The sequence below is a fragment of the Mixophyes fleayi genome, chromosome 5 (assembly GCF_038048845.1).
Source record: "Mixophyes fleayi isolate aMixFle1 chromosome 5, aMixFle1.hap1, whole genome shotgun sequence".
In the NCBI taxonomy this organism is placed as follows: domain Eukaryota; kingdom Metazoa; phylum Chordata; class Amphibia; order Anura; family Limnodynastidae; genus Mixophyes; species Mixophyes fleayi.
Window position 1 is genome coordinate 41,147,242 of NC_134406.1, and position 15,532 is coordinate 41,162,773.

The 15,532-nt window shown below is 39.1% G+C and overlaps 1 protein-coding gene across 1 annotated transcript in view; it reads left to right on the forward strand.

The window, feature by feature from the left end:
• Positions 1-1,171: 1,171 nt before the first annotated feature.
• Positions 1,172-15,532, forward strand: part of ADARB2 (adenosine deaminase RNA specific B2 (inactive)) — a 501,356-nt gene continuing 486,995 nt past the window's right edge. The window contains exon 1 of the mRNA XM_075212079.1: positions 1,172-1,239. The gene's annotated coding sequence lies outside the window, so the exon portion shown is untranslated. The remainder of the gene's footprint in view (positions 1,240-15,532) is intronic.

Below are 15,532 nucleotides of genomic sequence, written 5' to 3' on the forward strand. Positions count from 1 at the left end.
GAAGAGAAGAAAAGAAAGAAGTTGACAAAAGTTAAGTAAAGAAACGGAGAGGCAAGGGGAGGAAAATAGAGAGGGACAGTACTATAAAAAAAAGGTGAGAGAGAAACAGAGGAGGAAAAAAAAGTGGGAGAGAGGAACAGAGGAGGAAAAAAAGGAGAGAGGCACAGAGGAATAAAAAAAAGTGGGAGAGAGACGCAGAGGAGGAAAAAAAAGTGGGAGAGAGGAACAGAGGAGGAAAAAAAAGTGGGAGAGAGGAACAGAGGAGAAAAAAAAGGAGAGAGGCACAGAGGAGGAAAAAAAAGTGGGAGAGAGGAACAGAGGAGGAAAAAAAATTGGGAGAGAGGAACAGAGGAGGAAAAAAAAGTGGGAGAGAGGAACAGAGGAGAAAAAAAAGGAGACAGGCACAGAGGAGGAAAAAAAAGTGGGAGAGAGGAACAGAGGAGGAAAAAAAAGTGGGAGAGAGGAACAGAGGAGAAAAAAAGTGGGAGAGAGGGACAGAAGAGGAAAAAAAAGTGGGAGAAAGGCACAGAGGAGGAAAAAAAAGTGGGAGAGAGGAACAGAGGAGAAAAAAAAGGAGAGAGGCAAAGAGGAATAAAAAAAAGTGGGAGAGAGGAACAAAGGAGGAAAAAAAGGAGAGAGGCACAGAGGAATAAAAAAAAGTGGGAGAGAGGCACAGAGGGAAAAAGAAGGAGGGAAGGCAGCATGGAGGGTGCAGTGCGAGCATAAGGGGGCACAGTGTAGTTGTGAAGAAGGGGCACAGTATTGTGTGTGTGATGGCACAGGGGGCTTGTTGCAATGTAGTGAGTGTGAGGTAGGTGGTGGCTAATTAATGGGTGCTATTTTGTTTGTAGAGTGATGGTGGGGACTATTAATTTAAGATGGGGTGGTTTGGGGGCTATTGAATGTTGGAGTGAGTTTAGGGAGAATGAGGTCTATTTATTAAATGTGACTATGAATTATTTAATGGCAGTGATGGTTGCGGGAAATAGGTATTGCTGGGGCAGTTTGCAGGAAGCGAAATAGGTTTATTTATTAAATGTGAATAGTATTATTTTAATGTTGGGGCTGGAGGAAGGCCTAATTATTAATCATGGGTGCTATTGATTTAACGCCGGGACTGGCTGTAATTTTCTAAATGTAGCCATTTTTTTTCAAAATAGGTCCTTCAACATTCCTGGATCCGGACAAGCCACAACTAAAGAAAGCAGCAGCCACAGGTGGAGAAAGTGAGAAGATCAGGTAGGAGAGAGCAGCACAGTGTGTGAAATGTTGTGATTCTAATAAGGACAATACCAATTTTTGGTGAATGTTGTGCCCAATGTAAGGTGTAGGCCAAGACTGAACTGTTTGTGTGCATACTGCATTCTTTGTATACTACACTGTGGTGGTAGATGTCCTGAAAGTCAGGAGTGCTTGAACATATGTGACGCTCCGGCGAATTGAGAGCCTAGTGATTTTGATGTTAGCCACGCCCCAATGGAGCATTTGCCACATCCCCAAATGCATGATCACACCCCCGAAAAATTTTGCGCCGCAGTTATGCTAACCACGCCCCAACGGTGCATTGCCACGCCCATGAATGTATGAACCCACCCCCAAATATTTTTGCGGCTCCGTAAGGGGGCGCAAAAATTTTGGGGGCTTACTCGACTATGAGGGAGGGCCCCATGAATTTGTTGTACCCGGGCCCTGAATTCCTCTTGGTAGCCCTGACCATACTGTGTGTTCTCCTAGAACTATATCTTGCACCTATGTATAGCTCGTAACCTGTACTACGTTGTATCTGTCTCAAGACGGCAAGTGCCGTATATGCAGAACGTACCTACACCTATACTCAACAAAAGATGTATACAGACATGCATATGGGCAAATTATGTGTGTTTTTAAAAAAAATGTGCATTACGTTCATATTATTTACAAAACGTTATTCCATGCACATGGGGGACTAATTCATTAAGGAACAGGCATAAAATGCAAGCAGGTGCATCCATATTCAAGAAGAAGAGGATCTCAAGAAATGTTTCTAGTTTTAATACGGATCTAAGTACTCTCAGCCTATACAGCATTTGCTGTATGCAGACAGACATAACACATTGCAGAATACAAACAATGCATATGTATATATGTATATATAAAACCCCGTCAGAATGTACAAATTAAAAGAAAATATAAGCATATTAACACTAGAGATGTTCACTGACCCCCGTGTTCTGGTTTTGGTTTTGGTTTTGGATCTGGATTAACTTTGTGTTTTGGTTTTGGCATCCCTATTTTTTCAAACATCCCTATTTTTTTGCTAATATCACATAGTTTTGCTTTTTTCCCCTGCATTATTATTAATTTCAATAACACTAATTCCATCACTACACCATTTTACTAGAAAAGCTATTCCTCACCTCTACAAGAAAGTTTGTTAAAATGTAATTATTGGGCTACAAAATGCCATTCTACCCACTGTACACTTAACCACAGATATGTGGACAAGCGTAACTGGACAAACTAAAGATTATATGATTGTGACAGCCCACTGGGTTGGTGATTCGCCTTCACCAGCAGGGACAGTAGCAGCATTTGCCTAAGAACGTTACATTTTTCAGAGGCAGGCTACTCTGTGTATCATCTGGTTCACAGAGAAGTATATTATTATTATTATTATCGTAGATTTGCAAGGCAAACACAGTGCTCCACAGCGCCGTACAGTAGGGAAGACAAGGACATATATAAAACAGGACATACGTAAAACAAGAACAGACAAGGCGGACAAAATGAATGGAGACATGAAAACAAATGGTATGGAGGACTCTGCTCATTAGAGAGCTTACATTCTAAAGGGAAGAGGGCACAGCTGGAACAAGAGGAGCGAGTGTGGCTCAGAGTAGAGATTGGGATAGTTGTGAGGGCTCATTAGTGTGAATAGTGCTTTCGAGGATAAGGTCACCTCTTAAAAAGAGATGGGTTTTCAAAAAGCATCTAAAGATTTTAAGGCTGTGGGAAAGTCTGGTTGAGCGTGGTAGGGAATTCCATAAGTGGGGAGCAGAACGGGAGAAGTCTTGAAGGTGGGAGTCAGAGGTGGTTATCAGAGACGAGAAAAGGCGCAGGTCAGAGGTAATACTGCTGACAACCTGTTTGAAAAACTAAGGGATGTCATTGCAACATGGCTTATCCTGCTTGGACTCTCCTGAGGATATGTGATTTCCGATAACGCCACCAATATTATAGAGCATTACAGCGGGGGGAATTCCATCACATTCCCTGTTTTGCTCACATAATCAACTTGGTGGTACAGAACTTTTTAAAAATGACAATGACATGCAGGAGATGCTGTCTGTGTCCCGAAATATTTAGGGTCATTTTCGGCATTCTGCAACAGCATGTAGGAGAATGCAGAAGCAAGAAGAGTAGAATTTAGAGGGCATGCACTTTAGTCCAGCGCAGTGGAGAATACTTTCCGTGTTGTGCAAGGTGCTGAAACCACTCAAAGTTGTCACCTGTTAAGAGACTGCAGACACTGTTAGCTTGAGTCAAGTGATTCCCCTAATTAGACTTTTTGAAAAACAGCAAGAGAAATTGAAGGAGGAAATGAAACAAAGCATTTCTGCTAATTATGTTGGACTTGGAGATTAAGTACTTTATTAGTTTCGCCAGGATCCAAGAGTTATCAACATCTTGAAATCGGATCATTACATTTTGGCAACTGTGCTTGATCCTGGGTTTAAGAGCTATGTCTTCTCTTTCTTTCCAACTGACCCAGATCTCAAGAGATGCGATGAGCTCCTGGTCAGCAAGCTGACAGCTCAAGTAGTACATGACACAATGACGTCTCCTCCTTCAGTTTCTCTGGAAATTGCTGCTAGGATAAAACTTTCCCAAGACACCCAGTGTTGATGCAGATGAGTCTGCACAACATTTTGACATTTGGTCTGGTCTAAAAGAATTGCCCAATTTGACAACTCTTCCGCAAAATGAACTAAAAGTTCCATGAGGAAGGCCATTACCGGCAATTACATCAAAGTACACAGACATCTGTGATGGTGGATTCCAGCGGGGATGAAACAGTATTGTTTGAGGATGATGTACACACTGATGAGGGTGAATATGATGACAGTGTAGATTGCAGGTGCTGAGATCTAGTTGAGAGAAGGGAACTACCTGATGTTGGTATGCTTGGTAATATTTTGGGCAAAATGGCATTGTGGCAATTTTATGTTTTTCTATAGTAAACTTTCACCTTTATTAGAGAGGTGTTTTTTTCTTTAAAAAGGTACAAGCTTTTTATTTACATTTTTGTTTAACTGACTTAAAACCACTATGCACATGAACATAGACTTTAGCACATGAGGTAGAGGGATTAGTATCATCATGACTGAGACTGGAGAGTGACAATGCCACCCCTACTGTTTCTGTTTGAGCTATGGCACAGTAGAATGTCACTGGAGCCTTTAAAGAACATTGATAGCCCTAATATTACAATTTCGGTTTCCGCATTGAACCCTGCCACCTCTCCTGTTTCTGAGTGAGCTATGGTACAGTAAAGTGTAACTACAGATTTTGAAGAACACTGCCAGCCCTATTATTTTTATTTCAGCAATGACAATTAGCAATGGAGCTCTCCTCTTTGTGTGTTACCTATATAACACAGTACAATTTGACTACAGATTTAGACCAAGACTGCCAGCCCTATTATTTCTATTTCACCAATGACAAATAGCAACGGAGCAATGGAGCTCTCCTGATTGTCACTGTAGACTTTGAAGAACACTGCTACCCCTCCTCTTTCTTTTCTTCCTATGACGCTGTCTAACTGCACTAGAGACTGGCAAGAACCGTGCTACCCCTTCTGTGTCCCTCTGTGAAATGGTCTGGATCACCATGGATGGCCCTACTTATAGAATCCAAAACTCGCGAGATCCAACGACGTAACACTGACGTTTTGCCTCGTTTTCAATTTCGAGGGCGTGCGAAAGTACCAAGCCAGCGCGGCTCGGTACTCGAATCTGCTAAGTTCGGGTTGGTTCGGGAACCAGCCTGAGCATCTCTGATTAACACCTGTTAACAATATAAAAAATACTTAAAAAATAAACTTTTTTTTTTTTTTTTTCATTTTTTCCCCATGATATACATACATCAAATGTTTTTAATGCCTACTGTACATAAAATGCATTTTTACGGTTAGTCTTGATTGCATACATGTTCTAGCATGCATACGCGACTGTCAGCACAATCAGTCGGCACTTACACCTGAGCTGTAGCTTGTGTATGTGATACGGCTAAAAATCACATACCTCAGAAATGCCAAGAGTGACCCAGACACTGGTGCACACTCTCGAGCTTGGCACACCGTTACCGTACATTGATTACGTGCATACATCAGTTCCCTCTCCTGTTATACATAAAAGGCGCAGAGAAATTTTACGTTAAATACAGCACATATCGGCATTAAGTTCCCTATCGAATCAGGCCCAGGATGCTTATCTTAAATACCGAAAGAGCTCAAACTCCCTCAGGATGATAGTGTGCATTATAAATACCATAAAAGATTATTCTGTTCGTCTTCTGGCTTTGTCGGATATGATAAACTTGTTAGTCAGATTCTCCTCATCTGACCAGTCAGACAGAGCAGGTGAACTCGTTGATGGCAGGAAAAAGAGAAAAAGATGAGATGATGGCTTTAGATCAATAGTGATACATATGCAGCTTTAACATTCGTGATCGTCAACTCATGCTCGCCAGTCTTCGCTGCCAATTAAAAACCACAAGTTGATGTGAAGGAAATACTTTGATATGACAATATTGAGGCACATTTTTAAAATATTTTCATTGCTAGTTTAGTCCCAGTTAGAGATTAAATAGAAAGCCTGAGCTTTTTCTGCTGAGTCACAAGTGAGCACATGCTAGACCTTACACCATCATTTTAATGCTGGTGTTGTGACTGTGCTGTGCCCCATACCCTGCTGGCACCATCTGCAATTACACCATATGTTTCACATGCAAAAGGTCAAACATGGGCCATGTCCCACATACAGATATGTGGAAATTGTTAATGATATTGCAAGTCAACAGCTACCCTATATTTTGTGCTCCCAAATCTATCTGAAAGAGAATGAGAAGAATCCCATCCGCATTGGGAATGTGATCATCCAAGGAAGATTATGTATTATTCCTTAATGTCTTGTATATCTTCTAGATCTCCACCCTATTCAGGATGATTACATGAGAAGGGAGGTGTATCCTTGACCACTGAATTCAAAGGAAACGTAGAGAAGAGAAGTGTGTTTTGTAGGGGACTCCAAGAATGTATTCTAATGTTTTCAATTTTTTTTAAATCTTTATTATTTATACTATTAAAAATAATTACTTGAAAGATACCTGATCCGTGTACAGGGATATACTGAAAAAAAGAGTAAAAATTATGATATAGTGATCAATTTGTGAAACAATTTTGATCAAACTATAGGAATCCCTTGTACAAGTAAGAACATCATCTAATTGAGTATATGAGTATTTCCCTTTTATATGGTCACAGAACTCCTCAGTAACTTCTAATATCCACATCATTTGCAATAGGGAGTTTATTTTACTAGATAGATAGATAGATAGATAGATAGATAGATAGATAGATAGATAGATAGATATTGTATATAACGATTGACACTTATGTTGCAATTGATGATGAAGCCAGATTTTGTAGTGTGTATGTCTCCATCTATCATCAGCCTGTCTCTGTCTCCCCCTTTATGTTTGCCTCTCTGTTTCCAATTTTGTATGTGTACCTCTCTCCCCCCATGTGCGCCTCTGTCCCTGGGTGTGTGTGTATGTATCTGTGTGTACACATCTGTCTCCTCTTTGTGCCTGTCATTTTCTTTCCCCCTCTTTGTGTGTCTGTCTTTAATTTTGTATGTGCACCTTTGTCTCTCTTTGTCCCACCACCCTGTCTACGCATTGTGTATATCTGTCCTTTTGTTCTCCCCTTGTGTGTCTGTCTCTCTTTGCCCCTCTTATCATATATATCTTATCATATATATATCCTCACCTTCTACCATTTATCTCAACCACCCATTTTTCTGGGCTCACTTCCCACTAGCCACCAATTAGCGGCCGTGATGGTGAGCCAATCCAGGCTCCACTCCGGCATTTTAGTATTTTTGGTGTTGCGGTGAGCCAATCAGATCTTACCATGCAGTATGTGCGGCTGGTATATATAGTCTGACGGCAGCGAAGGAAGACAGACATCATTGGATTTTAGGCCTGTGGGACAGGGCATACACCAGCATTAGCCTGTGTGTGCAATTAGTGCCAAGCTCTACAGCCTGAGGGGGCACTGCCAGCCTCTACAACCTGAGGGGGCACTGCCAGGCTCTACAGCCTGAGGGGGCACCAGTACCAGGCTCTACAGCCTGAGGGAGCATCAATACCAGGCTCGACAGCCTGTGGGCAACTACCAGGCTATAGGCCTGTGGGAAAGTCAGGCGTGAGGCTTGTGGGTTCGAAGTGGCATTAGGCCAGTAACGGTAGGCGGAAGTCCCATAGTAAGACCGCCCCTGGTCTGTCCCACCTGTATGTGTAGGCAATTATTGGGTGGTATACTCTGTATTGCAAGGTGTAATACCTGTGTGAGGTAGTCGCTGGCAGGAAATACACTGTACTCTATACTATTGTATTGTACCTAACTGTGTGTCCCTTTAAGTATTTCCCCTGTAGGATCCAAAGTCAGGCACTCATTAAAGGTAGGCTTTTGGTATCCAATAACATTTGTATACTGTAACATGTGTGCCTTGAAAATGTGGGTTGAGTTAGAGAAGTGCACCACATGCAGTAGAGGTTTAGTGTTGTGCAGCGGCCGATAACTTAAACTGTTGATAGAATCAGACGCTGCTTGTTTGCTGTTATTGTTAAATTGCAGTATAATGCTGGTGTGGGAGGCACATTGGAGGTAGGGTACTAGCTATGGGGGTGGTTGTTGTTGTGTCACCCCTGTCTCTGGGTTCCAAGTGGCAGTCTGCAGACAGCTATCAAGAAGAGATGGAAATTTTCCCCAGTGAGTAACATTTTACGGTATTCATGCGGGATTGTTCCCTGTCCCGAATATCCGTAGTACCGTGCCCTCTTGTAATTTGTCTGCTCTTCTCCCTAGGCTAAAGTGCTGAGGGGTTCGAATGCGAGGTGGGACAGCGGGGATGAGGATCGTATGGTACGTCTCAGTGAGTACCTGAGGTGCCAAGAAGGGATATGCGGTTTGTGTGGCCCTGTTCCTTAGGCACATTGACACTTCATCCAACTCCCTTCTTCTTCCTTTTGATTCTATACCTTCCGCCTTCACTTCTGCTATTAAACCTTTGCGTCTTTGCGGATCTTCATTCTTGGAGAATCAGCTGTGCAGATCGTTAGATTTTGCAGAGGCAAATATATGAATGTAATATTTAAATTGCACAGAAAAGCGTAAATATATGAGTGCATATTTATTCTTTCAGGCACAAATACAGTTATTTATTATTTATATATCTGTCTCACGCATATATAGGTATATGCTATGAAATTATGATAGTGAGGAGACATTGTGACTGTCTTTATTATATTTGTCACCAATATGTATTTAAACATTTTGAATATTCATATGCATATCAATTTGCTTAGCCACATTAAATGGATCTGGATGGTAAAAATATACATCCATTTAAAGTGTAGGAAAAATATGGAACCTCCTGAGCACATGTAAAACACAAAGCTTTGTAGCCATCTGCTACCCTGAAAATATACCCTTTTAAACCATCCTCCCCACTTCTTGAATCCCATTTAAACACCTTTGCCTGCAAAACAAACTCTTGCTTTTGAATTTGGGCCAATTTGAGGTGCTTAAGTCCGTTCAGCTGCAGTTCAGCCAGCTGCTCCTATGAAAAAATAAAAACTTTTACACCCCATCCCCAGCATATGCTTCTATCTAGGTGCGATCTCGATCCATGTGCTTGCTATAATGGCATATGGAACGTACAGGAGCATTTTTGCATGCTTGTAAATTATTTTTTATCTTTTTTATATTTTTTGTGCATTTGTACAAAAGCTTTCTGTTATCAGCCTTGTATTCAAAAGGTGTCTGTAAAAGACAATGGGCCTCAGAGTCGCACGCAATTTACACTGAAATCGCAAGTGTAAATTGCATCCCGTAATTTGCACAGTATTTAAAGTGGCATGATTCTTTAGATCTGTGCGACTTAGAATACTGTGCAAATTGCACAGTTATCTGCCTAATGTATCATGCACAGCGGGCCCGTTAAGCAGATAATTACGTTTAAAAAATTATGTAAAAAAATAAATAAATGTATTTATTGTAGGGGTGTGCACCGGGCACTTTTAGTGTTTTGGGTTTTGGGTTCTGATTAGCTTGAGGTTTTGGGTTCTGATTTGTTTTGCCAAAACACCTGACGAAAGGTTTTGGTTCTGATTTAGGGTTTTGGGTTCTGATTTATTTTTAAAAAAGCATAAAAAGCACTAAAACCAGTTTTTTTGTTTTTTTACACTCCTACGCTATTATAAACCTCAATAACATTCAATAACAATCATTTCCACTAATTTCCAGTCTATTCTAAACACCTCACACCTCACAGTATTGTTTTTAGTCCAAAACGTTGCCACCATTTTTTCTATTGTGACAGCATCCAATGCAGCGACAGTAGACATGTCTGCAATGGTTGGCAGGTCCTTCAGTCCGGACCAGATGTTGTCTGCATCCCCGCTAGTGGGTCTTTTAGGAAAACTGAGCTTTTTCCTCGCCGCCTTTGGTGTGGAAGAAAATGAAGGTTGAGCTGTTGGCATGTCATGGTCCTCTTCAGAGGACAATTTCCTGACCAGCAGGTCTTTGCACCTCTGTAGACTTGTGTCTGCCGGAAACAGAGACACAACATACGCTTTAAACAGAGGATCGAGCAGAATGTATTCCTCTGACTTTAAAAGAGTGACCACCCTCGGATCCTGGCAAAGCGTACGAAGGGCTTCATCCACAAGAGCTACATGCTTGGTGGAATCGCAATGGTTTACCAGCTCCTCCCTCACTTTCTCTTGTAATATAGATTGCAGTACCTATTCTCTTGCACTGCTTAAAAATTGAACGTATTAAATGTAATATAGATTGCAGTACCTATTCTCTTGCACTGCTTAAAAATTGAACGTATTAAATGTAATATAGATTGCAGTACCTATTCTCTGGAACTGCTTAAAGAATGAACGTAGTAAATGTAATATAGATTGCAGTACCTATTATCTGGAACTGCTTAAAAATTGAACGTATTAAATGTAATATAGATTGCAGTACCTATTCTCTGGAACTACTTAAACAATGAATGTAGTAAATGTAATATAGATTGCAGTACCTATTATCTGGAACTGCTTAAAAATTGAACGTATTAAATGTAATATAGATTGCAGTACCTATTCTCTGGAACTGCTTAAACAATGAACGTAGTAAATGTAATATAGATTGCATTACCTATTATCTGGAACTGCTTAAAAATTGAACGTATTAAATGTAATATAGATTGCAGTACCTATTCTCTGGAACTGCTTAAAGAATGAACGTAGTAAATGTAATATAGATTGCAGTACCTATTATCTGGAACTGCTTAAAAATTGAACGTATTAAATGTAATTTAGATTGCAGTACCTATTCTCTAGAACTGCTTAAACAATGAACGTAGTAAATGTAATATAGATTGCATTACCCATTCTCTTGCACGGCTTAAAAATTTAACGTATTAAATGTAATATAGATTGCAGTACCTATTCTCTGGAACTGCTTAAAGAATGAACGTAGTAAATGTAATATAGATTGCAGTACCTATTATCTGGAACTGCTTAAAAATTGAACGTATTAAATGTAATATAGATTGCAGTACCTATTCTTTTGCACTGCTTAAAAATTGAACGTTTTAAATGTAATATAGATTGCAGTACCTATTATCTGGAACTGCTTAAAAATTGAATGTATTAAATGTAATATAGATTGCAGTACCTATTCTTTTGCACTGCTTAAAAATTGAACGTATTAAATGTAATATAGATTGCAGTACCTATTCTCTGGAACTGCTTAAAGAATGAATGTAGTAAATGTAATATAGATTGCAGTACCTATTATCTGGAACTGCTTAAAAATTTAACGTATTAAATGTAATATAGATTGCAGTACCTATTATATGGAACTGCTTAAAGAATGAACGTAGTAAATGTAATATAGATTGCAGTACCTATTCTCTGGAACTGCTTAAAAATTGAACGTATTAAATGTAATATAGATTGCAGTACCTATTATCTGGAACTGCTTAGAAATTGAACGTATTAAATGTAATATAGATTGCAGTACCTATTCTCTGGAACTGCTTAAACAATGAACGTAGTAAATGTAATATAGATTGCAGTACCTATTCTCTTGCACTGCTTAAAAATTGAACGTATTAAATGTAATATAGATTGCAGTACCTATTCTCTGGAACTGCTTAAAGAATGAATGTAGTAAATGTAATATAGATTGCAGTACCTATTATCTGGAACTGCTTAAAAATTGAACGTATTAAATGTAATATAGATTGCAGTACCTATTATATGGAACTGCTTAAAGAATGAACGTAGTAAATGTAATATAGATTGCAGTACCTATTCTCTGGAACTGCTTAAAAATTGAACGTATTAAATGTAATATAGATTGCAGTACCTATTATCTGGAACTGCTTAAAAATTGAACGTATTAAATGTAATATAGATTGCAGTACCTATTCTCTGGAACTGCTTAAAAATTAAACATATTAAATGTAATATAGATTGCAGTAGCTATTCTCTTGCACTGCTTAAAAATTGAAAGTATTAAATGTAATATAGATTGCAGTACCTATTCTCTGGAACTGCTTAAAGAATGAACGTAGTAAATGTAATATAGATTGCAGTACCTATTCTTTAGAACTGCTTAAATATTTTTTTTTTTATTAATTTTGTATAATTTTTTAAATAATTTTTTTTTAGTAATTTTTAAGAGATTTTAATAATTATTAAATTTGTATGGACTTAGCACAACAAAGCACAGGACTAAAGCACCACTGGACTCAGCAGGACGGACAGTGGCCAAAGCACCACTGGACTCAGCAGGACAGAGCACAGGACAAAAGCACCACTGGACTCAGCAGGACAGAGCACAGGATAAAAGCACCACTGGACTCAGCAAGGACAGAGCACTGGACACAGGCATAAAGCACCACTGGACTCAGCAAGGACAGAGCACTGATCACGCAGGAGCACCACTACCCTACACACCCTCCCTCTTCCCTGATGTCAGGCGAAATAAAGATGGCGGCCGCAAGGTGAGTATTTATGACATCCGAGTAGCGCGAGATCCGACGCGAGAATTTAATGTCATAGCCTCGGTTTGGCTCCGTTTGGCGCCCGGAAGTTCCCGAACAGTGCTTGGATCCTGTCGGATCCGCACTGTTCGGGTGGGCTCGGATTTCGGAAATCCGAGCCCGCTCATCTCTAATTTATTGTTTTAAATTTATTTATTTTTTTACTTTGTATTTTAATACACTAAGGTCTCTTGCACCAGCTGAAAGCCCTGCAATAGATACATCTCCTAGAGACCTATCTGCAGTTGCTTTCAACTTAAAGTAACATGTAAAGAGCTAAAACACACCTTTACATTGCTAGTCTCGCCCACTACCTCCTCCTTTCCACCTCTCTAAGTGCAGAGAGGTGCAATGGGGAGATCTATCTCAGTCGGAGTGCATTCTGAGACAGATCTTTGGCCAAAAGTGCTTTTTGCGCCCATCAGAGTACTTGCATCTGACTCTAAATCAGGCCCAATGACTACAGTGTCATTCTATGGTATTACTAACAGGAAGCATTTAGTGTCTAGGATAATATCTCCCTCCAGAATCTCAGCTTTTAGACATATATTTATGAATGTCATTAGTAGCTCTTTTACATAAACTTGAACCTTTAAATTTTTTAATTCACTAGGTGAGAGATTTCTTCCTAAACTTATAAATGCAAGACTCTCTTGATCAATCTTGCTAAGTATGCAATTTAATAGTCAAAGCTACAGATGTCATTTATTACTAGAAATTCATCAACTCCACTTTAAATCTATTCACCCCATTCCCAAGATTCTACTTTTAATGTTTAAACTTCCCAATTTGCAGTACTACTCTGCAAACTGACATTTATATTCAAATCATTGATTATAACTGTTCATCCCTGTGAATCTCCAAGTCAATGACAGACTGGGGGTCCAGAGATGCACCTAGGAACTGTTCAGTTGTGTTCCTTGCTCCCCAATTAATGCATATAGGACTCAAATCTGAAAATTGTTTGATCAAAGCTGTGGTACCCAAGCCCTTCCACATTTTAATGGAAAGTCTCAGTGACATCCCTTAGGTTTGACAACTAAAAAGCAGGTTGTGATATTTGCATAAAAACAACACTACTATAGCGCACAGCCAATTGATAAAAAGAGGTGATGACAATTGTGGTAAACTTAGTCACATATGCAAATAAATGTACACAATAAAGTGATCAATGATCAAAAGAGTATACTTGCCATATAAAATGACCATTGATGTGAACCATAATTGAAAACAATTGAATAATGTAGCAACCTGAGTAATATAATTAAAACTAGGAGTGGTTCTCTCATAAAATATTAATATTAAAATAGCGTACATGTACATAAAAAATACATGATATAATGAATGTATACATTGTATACATTATAACGGAAACAAATAACATTAAATATAAAAAGAATAATATATTCCTATTAGAAATCAATACTATTCCTACTAAACATCTAAAAATTCACACAGAGGGATCAACCTCTTCATAAGAGAGATTTCAGTTCAAAATCTATATTGAGGCCAGCAGGTGACAATGTATTTAGTTTGTAGATCCACCTAGCTTCCTCTTTAATGACATTCTTAAGGAAATTGCCGCCTCTCCAGTTATGTTTCACAGATGTTATAGCCATGAATTGCAAACCTATAGGGTTACAATTATGTTATTCACAAAAATGTTTGGAGACACTATGAAGTGTGAATCCCTTCCTGATATTTCTAATATGTTCCCCAATTCGCACCTCTAGCTTGTGAATTGTGCGACTTACATATTGGATCTTGCAAGGTCATTATAATAAGTAAATAAAATTCTGGGAGTCACAAGTTAGACGACTAGTGATGTTAAAGGTCTCCATCATTTGGTAAGATGTAAATGTGCATACTGGTTTGTGTGTCTGGTAATCCAATGTTTTACAATTGATGCAATTACCACAAAAATAATTAGGGGCTAGCTCGGATAACCAAGTATGAGAATTGGGTTTCACAGGTAAGTGATTATGTGTCAATTTGGAGTTAAGATTTGGTGCTTTACGAAATACCAATTTAGGTTGTTGTGGTATTATCCCCTGAAGGACATCACCTTACTGTAAAACATGGCAATGACGCTTAAGGATCTTGTTGATCTGATTTGTAAAAAAGAGGACATCTTGTCCCCAATTAGCAGATTCTTTTGTTTTTATATTATCCTTGGTGTATTTGAGTAAATCATGTCTGTCCATCTTTCTAACCCCTTCAAAAGCCTGCGCTGCGAATCGAACTGAGTTTCAAGAAATTGTTCACTCATCCGAGCACTCTGTTCTACATAAACATTTAAAGCAGTACAGTTCCTCGGAATGCGTTTATATTTTCCAACAGGAATATTATTAAGCCAATTCTAGTGATGGTGACAAAAGGCTAAAATGTACCCATTGACATCCACTGTTTTCTTATAGGTCTTCGTTTTAATATCTCTCCCCTCTACATATATTTCTAAATCCAAATAGCAAATCCTCTCCTTACTAGCCATAGATGTGAAAGACAATTTTCTTCCATTGTGGTTGATATATTCCAAAAAGTTATCCAGTGACTCCCGTGTGCCTTGCCAAATCATAATGATGTTGTCAATGTAACAACGCCAGAGTACTAGTACTAGGTTTCCCCCGTGCCACTCAGAGGACCAGATGGTGTCATCCTCCCATTTGCTCATATACAAATTGGCATAAGTTGGGGCAAACCTAATGCCCATAGCAGTACCTTGTACCTGAAGGTAGAATTCATCAGTATACCATAAATAATTGTGTGCCAGTATAAATTGTATACTATCAAGTATAAAATCAATCTGGTTCCCAGGTAACTTGTTAGCTTGCTCTAAGTAGGGTCTAACACTACTAAGTCCTTGCTGATGTGGTATAACCATATACAATGAAGTAACATCACAAGATACTAACCAATAGTCATCTTGCCATTGGATATTCTTTAAGATGTTAATAACTTGTGTGGTGTCTCTAACATAAGAAGATTGTATTTTGACATGATCTTGGAGATAGAGATCCACATAATGTGACAGATTGGATGTAAGGGATCCAATCCCTGAAACAATAGGTCTACCTGGCGGTGTATTGGGATTCTTATGTAACTTCGGAAGGTAATACAGCACTGGAATCCTAGGATGTAAAGCTGTAAGGTATTTATAT